Below are 18,018 nucleotides of genomic sequence, written 5' to 3'. Positions count from 1 at the left end.
GGGGGGGGGGGGGGGGGGGGGGGGGGGGGGGGGGGGGGGGGGCGGGGATGTGTTGGTGGATCTTAGTGTGGTGGTGAGGAACAGGGACAAAGACAAACCTTTCTGATTGTCCGCCCTGTGCCAAACACTGTGCTGGGGGCTTTATGTATAGTATTTCATGACTGCCTCCCAATAACCTGACAAATTACAAATGATTATTCCTGACTTACACATACACTAGGAGTCAGAGAGGTGAGTATAATCTGCCTGGTCACTGATTCAGGTCTTCCTGATCCAAAACACATGCTCCTGTCTTCATACCAAGGAAGTCATGTTTCTGGGTAAGTGGACCTTCTGGCAGAGTGCCCCAAATCTAAACCATAATTAGAGTATTCACTCTGACACTGTTGTGTCCACAGAACGTATGTACAACATATACAATGTTGTCTACCACTTTATGTCTGAAGAAGATGCTCACCAAGGCTGAACCACATGGCTCTGCTCATGCTTGTTTACTTGTCTAGCCCTTGTGAAGTAAGATTCTTCCCGTAAAGGATGGCTTTTTAAATTTTAGTCAAAGATTCCTTTAAGAATTGATGAAAGACATGGACTCTCTCCCCAGAAAAAATACATGAAATGTAACTTTTGTACAATATCAGAGTGTTCACAGACACATCTCACTTCAAGCCATAGGTTTATCTAGACCTCAGGCCTGCAGAGAGAACTACATACTCTCCTTATGTCTTTCCTATTTTACTGCTCCAGACCTATTAAAGGTAAATGTGTGAGAACTCTGTGCCAATATTATTTATGTACATGTTTCAAATGATTGCTCCGTAAGTCTTGACTTATTCAAAGATGCAAAAGCTAGCTTCAGCATGGAGACCTATGAGAAAACCTAGGGACTGAAAAAAATTTAGAGAAGGGGCTTTTGGGAAAATAAATTTCATGACCCTTCACAAGACAGGTTGTGCTTATATTAATCTATGGTCCCTACTGGGAGGTTTTAATCACATCTTTATTTCCAGGTGGGCTTTCACTGTGATTGTAGACAACACTATCCTTCCATCTCAGCTTAATTGTTTGAAGCTTGCACGAGAGTCTGCTCTATCTACAAGGGGAAGCTCCTTCCCAAACAGTAAATTCATTTTCCTGGGAAACTCTTCCCTTTGTAGTTGAGGGGAAAGGAAAAAACTGGAGGTTTTGGGGAAGCTTTTTGAGGCTGAAGAGTGACATCTCTTGGTGGAGAGATGGAAGGGACTTTTAATTCGGCCGCTGTTCCCAGGGACATATTGGAAAATGAGTGTTCCTGGCCCCCCAGTGTCCATGAACCCCTTAAAGTCATATGAGAAATTTGGGGTGTAAAATGTGTATTTTTTCTGAAAAAAACAATGGTTCAGGGCTTTCGTCAGATTCTCAAAGGGTTCTTTGCTCATGAAAGTTAAAGTACACTGGGTTGGGCCTGTATTTTCTGTGTTTGAAGTCAGAAGATGACCTGCAGCAGAACCACTGCGGGGTGCTTGTTAAAAAGTCAGATTTCAGGGCCCCCATCCCCAATTTTCTGAATTAGAATCTCTAGGGGTATGACTTGGACTCTGAATCTTTACAACTTCCCCAGGTGATTTGGTTAAATTTCTGAATATGCTAGGAGGTTTCAATGTTTGATATCACCCTTTAGAATAAGGCCAACAATTACAGTGTAGGGAAATACTTACATTTACCCAAAGAGGCCTGGGTTCAAATCCCAGCTCAGCTACTCACTAGATGTGTCAGCTTGGCAAATGATGAATGTCTCTGAACCTTAGTTCCCCCACCTGTAAATATGAGGCTAATTTATTGTCTTAAGATAATATTGCTTAATACATAGTAAGAGTCCAAAAAGCATTATTTACTGCTCATAGCTTCTTCTTAAATATTGAGTATTCTTCTCAAGCTCTCTAGGTCTAATGTTTATTTTTTTCCATGCTCTATGAGGCTTTTTTCATAAAAGTATTGTCAATAAACAAAACAAAACAGGCTAATTGCTTTCTACAACCTATAGCCATGAATAAAGAGGTTTTGTTATGCCATCAAATATGCCCGAACTGTAAACTATAAATTGAAATTTTCTTTGCCTCAACTTAACAGACAAATTAGCAATATTCATATTTTGCAGGCTCTACCACACTGCAGCTCTCTCTGTGGACTCATGGTGATTTTAGAAAATGGAAAGCATACATGTCAGAATTTACCAACAAGGACAAAGTCTTCCATGCTTAATAGTCACATTATTGAGAAGGTTTGGTTTTATTGAGAATCCACTCACTAGTACATCTCCAGAAGCAAACAGCAAAAAGGAGGAAAGAAGAAATTCCTGTTGTTGTACAACCAGTTCTAAAATCCTCTGTTTGGTGAGAACACCTCCTGCCCCCAGGCCCATTCCACCTCCTTTCCCCCCCAGCACCCCCCACCCCCGCCAGGAACGTTGGATTGTTTCAAGCAAACTCCTTCTGATTTTGTGGCTCTGTCCTACTACAGTTGTATGTCTTTTATCACTGGAAAATAATTTACACAAATAACCATTTTTACATACCAGTGAATATCCCCCCCCCCCCCCCCCCCCCCGGCTCACAATGTAAGCACGGATAATGTCTAAATAAAAACAACAAACCCTTCTAATTCATTTTCACAAAGAGTAACCAAAGTTCTCATTTGATCAACTAAAGAATCTCAGAATTTGTCCCTGGTGCCTTTTTTTTGAAGCTAGACATTTACTTCAGTCACTGGTGGAAGAAGACTTGTTTGTTTGGAGCATAAGAAATTGTGACCCTGGAGAATTGGTATCCAACAGCATTAAACTCACCATTTGATCAATCTTAAATCTATCAAACACTTCTTAAGGATCAGCTTAGGTTTTGTATTCTTTGATTGCCATCTGCTGGTAGTTCTCCATACTAGAAAATAAAAATGCTCAGGAAGATTGCAACAACCTGGTTGTTGCTTGATTTTAGCAGTTCTTGCCATGGCAGAGAAAACGACATTTTTAATGTCCCATGAAGACCATGATGACACCAGAGAGCCATACCAAAGTTCTAGAAAAATGTCTCTCAGAAACATTCCTGGGGTGCCTGGGTGGCTCAGTCGTTAAGCGTCTGCCTTCGGCTCAGGTCATGATCCCGGGGTCCTGGGATCAAGCCCCACATCAGGCTCCCTGCTCTGCGGGAAGCCTGCTTCTCCCTCTCCCACTCCCCCTGCTTGTGTTCCCTCTCTCGCTGTGTCTCTCTCTGTCAAATAAATAAAATCTTAAAAAAAAAAGAAAGAAAGAAAGAAAGAAACATTCCTGGTGTAGTTGTATCCTGGGAAGATGGTTGCACAGCTACTAGGCATCTCTGTAGGGCCAACAAGTCATTCTTTTTTAAAAAATACACTTTATTTTTAGAGCAGTTTTAGGGTCACAGCAAATTGAATAGAGAGTACGGAAATCTCCGTATTTCCCATATATCCCTGGCACCCACACATGCACAGTTCCTACTATAAACATCTAGCACCAGAGTAGTCCCTTTGTTAGAGTTGATGAACCTGCGCTGACATCTCATTATCACCCAGAGTCCATAGTTTACATTAGGGTTCACTCTTTGTGTTGTCTATCCTACGAATTTTGACAAATGTATAATGACATATATCCACTGTTAATAGTATCATACAGAATAGTTTTACCACCCTAAAAATCCTCTGTGCTCTGCCTACTAATCCCTCCCTAACCCCTGGCAACCATGGATCTTTTTACAGTCTCCATAGTTTTGCCTTTTCCAGAATGCCATATAGTTGGGATAATATGGAACATAGCCTTTTCAGATTGACTTCTTGCACTTAGTAATATGCATAAGTTTCTTCCTTGTCTTTTCACGGCTTGATAGCTCGTTTCCTTTCAGCATTAAATAATATTCTGTCGTCTGGATGTAGCACAGTTTATCTATCCACCTACTGAAAGGCATCTTGGTTGCTTCCAAGTTTTGACACTTATGAGTACGGCTGCTTTAGGCATTCGTGTACAGATTTTTGTGTGGACATAAGTTTTCAACTTCTTTGGGTAAATACCAAGGAGTACAATTGCTGGCGGGTATGGTAAGACATGCTCATTTTTAAAAAGACTAAGTGGGCAGAGCTGGACATGAATATTTATAACAAGAATGCTTTTTTAACCTTCAGTCCCTGGGCCCATGGTGGGCTTCAGGTGTTCAGGAATCCTGCCAATGGGAGAAAATACTTTTAACTCCCATATCTAATATGGGACTTTCATCAAGTATATAAAGAACTTTTACAACATAACAATAAAAAGACAAATAACTCAGTTTTTTTTAAATTTTTTTTTTAAGATTTTATTTATTTTCGAGAGAGAGAATGAGAGACAGAGAGCATGAGAGGGAGGAGGGTCAGAGGGAGAAGCAGACTCCCTGCCGAGCAGGGAGCCCGATGTGGGACTCGATCCCACGACTCCAATCATGACCTGAGCCAAAGGCAGTCGCTTAACCAACTGAGCCACCCAGGACCCCAACTCAGTTTTTTAAAAAAGATTTTATTTGTTTATTTGACACAGAGATAGAGCCTGAGAGCACAAGTGGGGGAAATGGCAGAGGGTGAGGGAGAAGCAGGCTCCCCGCTGGCAGGAAGCCTGACACAGGACTCACTCCCAGGCCCCTGGGATCATGACCTGAGCCAAAGGCAGACACTTAACCGACTGAGCCACCCAGGTGCCCCATAACCTGATTTTTTTTAAGGGCAAAGGTTTTGGATAGACACATCTCTAAAGAGGACATATAAATGGCCAATAAGCCTATGACAAGATGATCAACATCATTAGTCATTAGGCACCTGCAAGTCAAAACTACAATTCGATATCACTCAAGCCCACTAGAATGGCTAAAATAAAAAAGATAGATGATAACAAATGTTGATGAGGATGTGAAGAAATTGTGACCTTCATACTGGGTCACTACCATCCAATGCTGGTGGGAGTGTAAATGGTGCAGCCACTTTGGAAAACAGTTTGAAAGTTCCTCAAGATGTTAAACGTAGTTACTAGATGACTTAGCAGTTCAGCTCCTAGGTACATACCCAAGAGAACGGAAAGCATACCTCCATACAAAAAACTTATCCATGAGTGCTCATAGCAGCATTATTCATAAACAACCCAAATGTCTGTCAACCAATGATTGGATAAACAAAACGTGGAATGGCCATATTCTGGAATATTATTCAGCCATAAAAAGGAATGAAGTACGAATGCATGCTACAATGTGGATGAACCTTGAAAACACTGTACAAATTGAAAGAAGCCGGTCGTAAAAGACCACGTTATGTAGTTGTGTTTATATGAAGTATGCAGGATGGGCAAATGCACAGAGACAGAAAGGAGGTTATAGTGGTTGCCACAGGCTGGGGAGAGACGAGGGAGAATACCAGTGGCTGCTACTGGATACAGGATTTCTTTTTGGGGTGATGGCAAGTTCTGAAATTAGATAGTGATGCTGGTTGCACAACTCTGTGACTATGTGAAAACCACTGAATTGTACACTTTAATAGGATGGATGTTATGGTATGTGAATTATATCTCAAGAAAGCTGTTTTTCCAGATGGGTGTGGGCAGTGGGGGTGGGGGGGGGGGCGGGGACGGGGAAGGGATCTTTCCCGAAGCAGAGTTGTCCTATGCATGGAGCTGTATCAGAAAGGGCAAAGTGAGAGAGGCCTTAGAGAATGACAACAATAACAATTATAACCCCTCACTTCATTCACGGAACAAGTAGTTGTTGACGACCTACTACAGTTTTGATGCTGCGGATACAGAGAAACAGACAACATCTCTGTCTTCATGGAGATTCTATTCTAATGGGGAGACAGGCAGTGAGCAAATAAGTCAATGTGATCTCAGATAGTGCTAAGTGTTACTCAGAAAAAGGAGGGACTATCGTAGATGAGAGGCCCGGGAAGGCCTTTAGGGGGTGACACATGCACAGAGACCTGAACAAAGTGCATTTTGTCAGTATTTCTCCGATGCGGCACTGAGTTTAGATGTGCATGTTACTTGATCCTCTTAATAACCGATTGGGTAGATACTGGTATTATCCCCATTTTACTGATGAGAACATTAAAGTAGAGCAAGATGGAGCTGGTGTTCATACCCAGGTTTGTCCTTTTATAGCACTTTATAACTTTTCAAAGCTCTTTCATGCAAATGGAATAATATATGCAGAAGTGCTTTGTGCATGATAAGGTACTATGCAAATGTAAGTAATTATAACTATTTTAATGTAATCTGGTTCGACCTCCATGGCATGCATCCCTGTGAGGGAGATAAGGTGTGTAATATTATATCATTCTTTTTTTTTTTTTAAAGATTTTATTTATTTATTTGAGAGAGAGAATGAGACAGCACAAGAGCAAAGAGGGTCAGAGGGAGAAGCAGAGCCCCCGCTGAGCAGGGAGCCCGATGCGGGACTCGATCCCGGGACTCCAGGATCATGACCTGAGCCAAAGGCAGTCGCTTAACCAACTGAGCCACCCAGGCGCCCAATATTATATCATTCTTAGACAAACACAAACACACACAGCTGTGAAGGGCAAGGTAAAGTGACTTGTGCAAGGTCACAAAGTTAGTTAACTACCATTATTATTCAGAACTAACACCTGTTTTTAAAGTTTTGTATTTTTGTCTCTGGGGTAATAAATTCTATGTATTTTTCTGGCCAAGCCTATTTATAAAACTATATTAATTATTAGAGTGAAAAACAGTTTAGCAGTCCTAAATAAATCTTCAGATGATCTTTTCTTCTGTATCTTTGATTCTGCCCACTCCACAGGCTCCTTCCTTCTCCCTGTCTTTTCCTATTCCCTAACTTTTCCAGACACTGACACCCTCACATACAGACTCCAGGAATTAGAGAGAAGGCATCACATGCCTCTTAATTAGCACAGGGAAGAGGCACTTACTGTCTTAACTGAATGAGACCAAGTCATTAGCTCTCAAGATAGAGAGTCAGAGTGCAGTTAGTAAGAGAGATATGGATTTCTTAAGGTGACTATACAGGGTCTGAAAATCACTCTTCAAAGTGATTAAATGTGGGGCGCCTGGGTGACTCAGTCGGTTAAGCATCTGCCTTCGGCTCAGGTCATGATCCCAGGGTCCCGGGATCGAGTCCCACGTCGGGCTCCCTGCTCAGCAGGAAGCCTGCTTCTCCCTCTCCCACTCCCCCTGCTTGTGTTCCCTCTCTCGCTGTATCTCTCTCTGTCAAATAAATAAATCATATCTTTTAAAGAACAAAAAACCCCAAAATGATTAAATGTGCTTGATTTTAGATGCTCTAGGTCAGAGGGAATTGGCAACATCCCCGAATGTCAGATCTGTTAAGAGCAGATAGTAGCATTTATTCTCCTCTTCATCCAAAGGACCAGAGATCGGCCCTTCCCTGGACATTGAGGGCCAAAGCCAGAGGCTTTGAGACTGTAGGATTTCAGAAACCCCACGCTGGGAATTTGCTTTGTGAATGGTGCCTTGGAGCAAAGTATCTGGTTAGAGGTCTGAAGATACTTACCTTAACTAACCTCCTCCCCGTCTCCCATCCTCTGTAAAGTTTGGTTCTGGACCTCTTTCCTGAACCTTTGGATAAATTATTGCTTAAACCTTCTGTAGGGATCGAAGATAAGGCTGAATCTAAAACTGAGGACTCGGGCCCCTTCATCGTGGGCCTAGGAACCTCATGGCTGACCAGGAGGGGCCCTGCCCCAGAGGAGGGCAGCAGGAGTAATTTCTATTATGTTCCACCTGAAAAAGCTGCTAGATGCATCCTATGAGGGAAAGAAAACAGAGGGGCTGAGAGCATGTTATATGAACATGGTAAATATTTATTTATTTATTTATCTATCTATCTATCTATCTATCTATTTATTTATTTAAAGTCATCCATCCGTGGCAGCCATCTTGCTGTACCTACTAGACCAACATTTCCCAAAATGCGTTTCCGCAGACTCTTGTTACATGCATTTATTTATTTATTTATTTATTTATTTTAATTTTATTCATTTATTTGACAGAGAGAGAGACAGTGAGAGAGGGAACACAAGCAGGGGAGTGGAAGAGGGAGAAGCAGGCTTCCCACTGAGAGGCTCGATCCCAGGACTCCGGGATCATGACCTGAGCCAAAGGCAGACGCTTAATGACTGAGCCACCCAGGTGCCCCTACGTGCATTTTTTAAAAGGCGGAAATGGTCAAATACTTGGGGAAACCTCACATCTTATCCTTCATCTTAGAGATTTATATTCTTGTTAATGTATCAAGGGTTTCAATCTCCTCTCTTCTCTTTGTTCTCTCTTCCTGCGTGATTCCAGTTCAGGACCCCTTCATCTGACACCTGCCCGTGAGGGGTGGGTCACCGCAGCTATAGCAGGGATGGGAATAAGACAGCCTGAACAAATGAAACTGAGATTAATTTTTTTCTTCCTTTTGCCCTTTTTAAAAATCCTCCTTACGCTCTGACATTATATTAATGATATAGTCTTAGAATTTGACGATAAAGTCCAGATTCCTTATTTTGATCTTCAAAACCCTTTACAAACTGGCTCCACCAATATCATCTTAATCCCATAACCAGGTGACTTTGCTGGAACAGACCTAAGAATCAGATGCCCTAGGAGAGTGGAGCCTAATGGCCTTCTTTACTTTGTAACTATTTACATTTGCATGCTCCAGAAATGAGGAGCCCTCTGGATAAAACACTTGAACCCTATCCACAGTTGAGGTGAAGACATGTACAGACAAGTCTGATTGACTGGGGGTCCCAGGTGGAAGCTGAGAGGGCACATTGGTAAGTAAGGGGAATCTTGATGCAGGGAGCAGGGTAGGGAGCAGATGCACAGAGGAATGTCCCTGTCCTGCACTCTGACTGCCTGGATTAAAAACTCACCTCCACTGCTTACCACCTGTGTGTCCCTGGGCACATTGCTTCATCTCTCTAAGCCTCCTGTTCCTCATGTCGAAAATGGGTGCAGTTCTAGTACTTACTTCATAGAGTTGTTTGGGAATGAAATGACCTAATGTATGTAAAGTATTCAGCAGTTCCTGTTATCAGTAAAATTCCTGTTATCAGCTATGAGGCTTTAGCATCAAGGAGTTTATAGGAGCAGTTCTGCAGAGAGTGGAAATTGACCTTGGAACTGCACTTTATTTGTGTGCTCTGGTGAGAAAATGCCTTTGTCTATGAACTGAAGGTTCTGTGATTCCTTGGCACTCAAGAATCCTTTCTGTGGACTCCTCCATTGGCTCTTCTATCCGCCCCCCCCCAACTTCAGAGAACACTCTACTGCCATCACCAAGCAACATAGTAATACTGGGGTATATTCTTTTTGCAAGAGCAATGACATGGACTTCAACAATCAGATGCAAAGGTTCTAGCACTTAAGCAGTGGCAACAGTAGTGGTGAAGGTTGGGCAATAGCCCCTCTGGATTCCATTGTGGTCTGAGCCCGCAGGGTTGTGACCTCCTTAGCCATGGTGGAGAGCAATTGGCAAGTCCAAAATGGGTACATGAGAGAGCTCCCCTGGTCATTTGTGCAACTTCTGCGTGAGGCTGGATTTCCCGCAGCCTGCCAAGCAGGGATGGAGAGCCATCAAAATTGGGTGAATGAACCTAAATCTGGGGAAGCTCTAGGCCCTTAGGCTACATTTATACACTAGTACCAATCATTTATTGAGGACCTACTGTTGCCAGGCCCTGGGTTGGGCACCTTTCATTTACTAAGCATACATGAAAAAGTTATTCCCATTTTACAGAGGAGGTTAAGCCATTTGCCCAAGATCACTTGGGTAGGAAGAGGTAGAGCCGGGTTTCGAATTGTAAGCTGATCTGGAAGTCCAAACCCTTCCCTTCTATGCTAGTCTGCTTTTCTCTATCTATACTTCCAGCCATATCTTCCAGTATTGCACACACTCTTTAACTTTGTCTCAAATCTATCTTATCAGTTTGGTCTACAGTTCTTCCTACTTTTGTTTCCTAAAGTACTGCCTTTTTTGAGGTTCAGTAGGCATATAGTGCCTTGCCTACATGGGAGTCATAGTCACCAGTCCCTTCTATATTAGCCTTCACTATATACTTTTGCAGCTTTTATCTACTGACAGCGGATTTGGGGGAAAATCTACAGCTTTCCTACTCAAAGTGTAGTTCATGGTCCAGCCAAGTAAGCATCGCCTGGAGTTTGTTAGAAATGAGGAATCACAGGGGCGCCTGGGTGGCTTCGTCAGTTAAGTGTCTGACTTTGGCTCAGGTCATGATTTCAGGGTCTTGGGATCGAGCCCCCCTGGGTTCTTCACTCAGTGGGAAATCTATTTCTTCCTCTCCCTCTACCCTTCCCCCCACTTGTGCTCTCGCTCTCTCTCTCTCAAATAAACAAATAAATAACATCTTCAAAAAAATTAAAAAAAAAAAGAAATGAGGAATCACAGATCCCACCCCAAACTTACTGAATTAGAACCTTAATTTTAATAAGGTCCCCAGGGGATTCATATGTACACCAGATTTTGAGAGGCACTAGTCTATAACTTTGAGCAGAATCCCTGAAGCCATCAAGCTTTGGGGTAGTTCCTGCCCCAAAGTACAGAGCTTTCTAAAGCTAATACGTTGCTGCTCAGCACCTCAAAAGCCCCTCAAAATCACTTGATGGGGTATCACCTACCCCAACCCTTAAGCCCCCAACACTTAAGCAGGCTGTAGGTTTTCATGGTAACTGGAGGCAACCACCATGGGAAAAGACTGTGAAAGGTGCTTCAACATGAAGAGGAGCTTAATTTTATAACCGATCATAGTCATTCTAAAATACGGCCACCAACTGGAATCAGAGTGGGAGGTGGGGAGAACAATTCTGATATATCTGGTGTAGAAAATGGCCTAGGCATTGGAAATTTCTTGAGTTCCCCAAGTGGTTCTTACATGCAGCAAAATTTGAGGACCACTGAACTACTGTGAATACCTTCTTTCAGTTAATATAATTCTAGGGTCTATTTTATATTCAAAGGTAACACAGGGTTTCCTATACTTGATTTTAAGACTCACCTGGGGTAATTGCTAAAAATAAAATAATCAGGCCTTATTCCCAACTCACTGAGTCAGAATCACCAAGGGTCTGGGAGCTGTAATTTTAACCAGCACCTAGGTGCTGTGCTCCTTCTCATAGAGGGGATTTGGAAGATACTGCTTCCAAAGACCAGTGGATTAGAAGCTCTAAACCCTGTAGCAGTTGCCTGCTTTTATCATTTTCTTGTTTCTGGAAGGGCACCTGATCTTTGCCCATCAGGAACTCCTTGGGTTTAAAAGTGTAAAAAAACGGTCTTGGTATTGTTCTACAGCTTTTTAAAGGGAAATGTTTTCTTATAAAGTGCTCAGGCTGACTGTAATCTAGAGCTTAGCACAGCTCTTGGCACAGGGTCTCAAATATTTGTTAAATAAATTAGTGAGTGGTAAAATAACTCTGAAAAGGAGCACCAGAGTGGCTGGAAGAAGGAAACAGCAAGCAGACTAACTCCCTTAAATTCTGACTTTTGATTCAGAAAGTTTACTTCAGTAAACTTGACATATGACAAACAGATAAATTAGGAAGTGGTTATTCATTTCACAAAAGGATGACTTGATTTACAGAGGATTCATTAAAGCAGTGTATTTCCCAGACTAGCAGAATCAGCATCACCTGGGAGCTCACGAGAAATGCAAATTTTCAGGCCACGCTGTACAGCCTGAATCAGAAACTCTGGGTTATGGGGTCTAGCAATCTGTGTTTTAAAAAGCCTTTCAGGTGATTGTCTTACAACTAAAGTTTGAGACCTACTGTACCAGACTAATTCTTTTTTTTTTTTTTTAAAGATTTAATTTATTTGAGAGAGACAGAATGAGAGAGAGCAAGCACATGAGAGGGAGGAGGGTCAGAGGGAGAAGCAGACTCCGTGCCGAGCAGGGAGCCCGATGCAGGACTCGATCCCGGGACTCCAGGATCATGACCTGAGCCGAAGGCAGTCGCTTAACCAACTGAGCCACCCAGGCGCCCCAGACTAATTCTTTACATGAGACATTCCCCACAACAAATGAGACAAAGGATGTCCAAGAATACACTTGTTGCCAGAGGGGACCTTAGCTGTATTCTCTGATCAAGTATCCCTATGCATCTTCAGAAAGCTTCTACACCGTAGTTGAGTATTTCTTTAAGAAAGCACTTTATATATAAACAAGTTTAATTTGCTTATATTTAACCTGAATAGTTTTATAGTGTGAGATAGAAAAATATCACAGCATACTGCACAGGGTGAGAATTAAGTTCTCTTTTTTTGATCTTTTTTTCCAGTAATATGCTGAGCCGTAATATAAAATATATTTCTTGCTATGAATAATGGTCAAAAGCTGTTTGAAAAGCACAGCTGCATATGGTACAAGGTTTGGCAGTTCTCATGCATGTGAACAGAGAGTGTCATGTAAATAAGTATGCAGAAGGGCTCATTATAAGGATCAAATCAGTAATCCCTGCTAAGAAAGAACATTCCTTACGTTCTAAAAAGGCTTTCTATTTCTGTGGTCCTGCCTCAGATTTCAAGCAGCAAGTTGCCTTCCCAGGTTGGTCAGTTGTTTTTCCCAGAGTGTCTGGGTTTTGGTGAGAGGAAATGCAGACATTGGCAGATAATTAAGACACGTATGCTAGGCTACTAGGATGTGCGTAATACTGCGAAAAGTAATTCATTTAGCATTTCCTAATGTGGAAACGAATGAAGAGCACCCAAATGAGAATAAGCAGAGGCTATTTATTCAGAGCTTGCCACAGCAAGAGATTCTGCCACCATCACTTGGGTTTGGCAGGGACTTAAAGCCAGGGAGGGGAATGGGGAAGCTTTATAGTGCAAAGAAGGGAAGGCTTCACGTATGCTCTGATTAGGGGTGGTTGGCATGGAGAAGCTGGAGCCAGGCTAACTCAGAGCGGGTCATCCTGTGTGATTGGCTTAGGCAGCATATTTGGCTAATTGATCCCGATTTGAAAATGGGGGCAAAAAACTGGAAGCTGGCAATTTTTGACCTAGTCCTGATGTTCTGGGCTGATTGCTGAAGAGACTGTGTTTTGATTTCCTGGATTGGTTGCTGTGAAGGTTATGTGTTAGGGTTCTATTGTCGTAGAGGTCTAGTCTGTCTCATTACCCGTCAAAGCAAGGCACCAACTTAATCTGTCGGGCAAGTTTATTCATTTATTCAACAATTAGGGTCTCTTGCCAACTTGTCCAGTGAAGAAGAAGTTAAAATGAGGGTTGAATCTAGGCAGCCTATAGGTCAAAGTTTCCCTCCCTCTGTCTGAGTAGTTAGTGTTGGCAGGGATGACCCATAGAAATGTGCTTTTGGTGGACTGGAAATGCCCCTGATGCTGAAACCTCTTGGCTCGTGATCATTCAGCTCAAGGTGGCTACTCTGAGTCTGTGCTAATCTGAGTGAGCCATGAGAGCTGACCATAACCACTCACCCCTCCATAGCCCAGCAACAAAGCAGGCTCCCAACCCAGCTGCTTGCCCTCTTCTCAGGCTGCCAGGCAAAGGTTGCCAACCTTAGCAACCCAGAGAGGTCAAACTTCCAATATCTTTCAATTAAGGGTCTCAGCAAGATGCCAACTGCAGCCCAGGAAGTAATGGCTAGAGGATCTCACCATTTAACTGCCCAGTTTCTGTACCCCTTCCAAAATTTGGGAATCTCCCATCTTGTGAGGCAGAACCTTCATCTCAGCATAGAAGATACTCACTTCCTCATCTCACCAAATACCCACTTTCCCAGTCTCCCCTGCAACTACAGCTTGGCTGTGACCCAGACCCACCAAGTGGGCACAACTGTATGACTTAAGTCTCCAACTCTATACAAATGCAAAAATCCCACAACACACACTACTTCTTGTTACCTACATGTTTTGCTATTCCATAGTGTGAACGAGGTAAAGTGGGGAGAAACAGGAAAGGAAGAAAAGGGAAAAAAGAGTCAGTGAAGCTTGTTTTATTTATTTTAAAGATTTTATTTATTTATTTGTCAGAGAGAGAGAGCACAAGCAGGGGCAGCAGCAGAGGGAGAGGGAGAAGCGGCGTCCCCCACCCTACTGAGCAAGGAGCCTGATGTGGGGCTCCATCCCAGGACCCTGGGACCATGACCTGAGCTGAAGGCAGACACTTAACCGACTGAGCCACCCAGTGTCCCAGTGAAGCTTGTTTTATTATTATTATTTTTTTAGATTTTATTTGTTTTTTGACAGAGAGCGAGAGAGAGCACAAGCAGAGAAAGTGGCAGAGGGAGAAGCAGGTTCCCAGCTGAGCAGGGAGCCCAATGCAGGGCTCTATTCCAGGACCCTGGGATCATGACCTGAGCTAAAGGCAGATGCTTAACCAACTAAGCCACCTGGGTGCCCCTGAAACTTGTTTTAAATGGAAGATTTTGATCAGGCTTTTGCTCAAGTTTAAGCAGAAAATACAGTTTCTGAGATTGTAACAATTAACATGAATTTACATAGCAGGTAAGAGGATAGAACATATAGAATATAACAAATAAAAACAATTATAGGGGCACCTGGGTGGCTCAGTCGTTAAGTGTCTGCCTTCGGCTCAGGTCATGATCCTAGGGTCCTGGGATCGAGACCCGCATTGGGCTCCTTGCTCAGCGGGAAGCCTGCTTCTCCCTCTCCCACTCCCCCTGCTTGTGTTCCCTCTCTCGCTGTCTCTCTCTGTCAAATAAATAAATAAAATCTTAAAAAAAACACCAAACCAATTTTGGGGCACCTGGCTGGCTTAGTCAGTAGAGCATGTGACTCTTGATCTCACAGTTGTGGGTTTGCACCCTACTCTGGGTGTAGAGATTACTTAAAAATCAAATCTAAAATCAAAATAATTTTGTTGAGTAGTGGGGGAAGAAATTCAATAAATAAATCCATATAGAATATATTACTTGTGAGAAATGCCTTGAAGAAAAATAAAAGCAAATAAGGAGATAGAAAATGAAGGAGGATGCTACTTTATTTTTTTGTTAAGTAGGCTCCGCACCCAGCGTGGAGCCCAACTCAGGGTTCGACCTCATGACCCTGAGGTCAAGACCTGAGCTGAAATCAAGAGTCAGTCGCCCAACCAGCTGAGCTACCCAGGCGCCCCAGATGCTATTTTATAAGGAGATCAGGTAAGGCTTGTCTGAAAAAGTAATATTTGATCAGAGACCTGAATGCTGAGCGCTTCAAAGGGGACCACTGGGATAGCTGGGGGAAGAATATTCCAGGCAGAAAAACTCACTATGCGCAAAGGCCCTGAGGACAACAAGGAGGCCAGTGTGGCTGGAGTAAGTTAATGAGGGGGCAGTGGTGGCCATGGACTGGGAGAGCTGGGGCATAGGGCAGATGACTTAGGACGTTGCAGACCCAAACGCTCGGCTTTCATTCTAGTGAGATAGGAAGACTGTGGAGGATTTTGAGGAAAGGAGGCTTTTAAATGATTTTACAGGGTTTTGAAGGATCTTACATACATATACACCCAGATGTGTGTTATATAAAACTGGTGAAATCTGAGTAAGATCTATAGATGGTACCAATGTCAATTTTCTGATTCTGATACTGTGTTTTAGTTATAGAAGATGTTACCATTGGAGGAGGCTGACTGAAGGGTACATAGGCTTCTCTCTCTCTACTATTTTTGCAATGTCTTGTGAATCTATATTTCAAAATCGGAAGTTGAAAGGAGGGAGAAAAAGAAAAAAAGGATCCCTGGCTGCTGTGTAGAGGACAGATGTGAGGCGTGACAGAGGTGGGCAACAAGATTGAAAGGAGAGAGGGTAACAGGATGTGAAACGGAAGAGCCAGCCAAGTGAGGTAAGGTATGTCAAAGAAGTCTTTTTGGGGACATAACTTTTGTATTTGATCTTAAGAAGATTTGATTGATATCAGAGTGGAAACTATATTCTGGGTAGAGAAGAAAGAAGAACAAAAGAGAAATGGTGACCTAATTCACCCTCTTGTTTCCTGCAGGACTGTCCTTCAACCATGCTAGTTCAAACCATTCCTTTTTTCCTCTTTCTTTAAGGCATCCCAAGGGGATTGCAATGTCTCGCGCTCATGCCCTCCTTTACCAAAGTTAATTTTAAAAGCAATATTGCTAATATGTAGCTTGTAACCTGGAAGCTGGACTTAAAAGTATTTTTTCAACTCTGTTAGTCCCATTCACAGACAGGCCGGACTTTATGCTATTCTCCAAATGTTCTTTGAGCTGACTCCACCTGGATTTTTTTTTTCTTTTTTTTTTTTAAAGATTTTATTTATTTATTTGACAGAGAAAGACACAGTGAGAGAGGGAACACAAACGGGGAGTGGGAGAAGGAGAAGCAGACTCCCTGCCGAGCAGGGAGCCCGATGCGGGACTCGATCCCGGGACTCCAGGATCATGACCTGAGCCAAAGGCAGTCGCTTAACCAACTGAGCCACCCAGGCGCCCTCCACCTGGATTTTTAAATTCAATTTCTATTTAAGTTTTGAGGCCTCGCTCAATTGCCATCCCTTCCTTGAAGCCCTCGGATGTTCTCTGACAAAAGAAATGCTACTTTCCTGTGAACTTCTCAAATATTTTTACAGTATACCTCTTATAGCATTTATCACTTCCTTCCTTGGGTTTTTGCTACTTACTGAGATAGTATGTCCTCTTCATTAAATTGTAGGTGAATTTCCAGAGGTCAGAGACACTGTTTTAAACTCACCACACTTACATTCTCCACACTGACTAATAGTGTGTGAGCTCTGTGGATGTTAAATGTTGAATGAATGAATTGCTTCTTCTTCTTTTTTAAAAAAAGGTTGTATTTATTTATTTATTTAAGAGAGAGAAAGAGAGAGAGAGAGAAAGCAAGCATGAGCAGTGGGGAGGGGCAGAAGCAGAGTCCCCGCTGAGCAGGGAGCCCGACATGGGACTCGATCCCAGGACACTGAGATCATGACCTGACCCGAAGGCAGACGCTTAACCAACTGAGCCACACAGGCGCCTCCCTGAATTTCTTCTTTATAATAATCTGCATATTTGGAGATTAGGGGGTACATTCATTTTGGAGTTGGGGAGGTATTTTTATGTAGTGTACAGTTACTTCTGTGTATGGTTGTTACCACCTTCAGGAATACTCCTTCTACCTCACCCTCTGGGCAAAGTCAAGCCCTATTGTAACATGAAGAGTGATACATCTTGATTCAAGATATGAATGTATCCCAGGAGGCCTGGCACCTGAAGTATAAAGGTAGTAAAGGAGAAACGTATTTTGAAATATACAGAGCCAGAAACTACTCTATGGAAAATTCTTCCACTCAGTAGGTGTTAAAATTGTAGGCAGAGGATTTGGTTCTCGTTGAGGCTTTTCAAAAAGGAAAATCTCTCTTAGTAGGAATATATTCAATATGCAATGTATACAATTATAAATGTACCATAGTTTTAAAAAATCCTAATGGAAATCATGCAAATAAAATTTATTAGAATTCTTCCATTTGTAGTACACAAACCTATAGCAATTATAATTATTATGAATATTAACTATTTTTAGTAGACTTTATTATTTTCTTTTGGAGCAGATTTAGGTTCACAGCATAATGGAATGGAAGGTACAGAGATTTCTCATATGATTTCTGCCCCCACTCATGCATAGCCTCTCCCATTATCAATGTCCCCCCATAGAGTGGTACCTTTGTTACAACTGATGAACCCACATTGACACATTATTATTATCCAAAGTCCATAGCAAATATTAACTTTTGTACCTAATTTTATAATCATAATTTATATTCTTTTTCCTAATTAGGGTCCCCCCATCTTATATGCTTCAAAACCCACAAATATTTGCTTTTCAACAAGATGATTTGTTTTTTCCTGAAGTTCTAATCTCTACTGAGAATTTTTTTCTTCTTACTCAAATACATGGCTTTGAAATTTGCCCATAGTGAACTCTTCTGTTTATTTATGGCCATTCTTCCAAGTTGTATTTCAATCTGGGTGGGAACTC

Source organism: Mirounga leonina, unplaced genomic scaffold (assembly GCF_011800145.1).
Source record: "Mirounga leonina isolate KUSES-001 unplaced genomic scaffold, KU_Mleo_1.0 Mir_53, whole genome shotgun sequence".
NCBI classification, from domain to species: Eukaryota; Metazoa; Chordata; class Mammalia; order Carnivora; family Phocidae; genus Mirounga; species Mirounga leonina.
Note: the sequence above shows the minus strand (reverse complement) of the source record.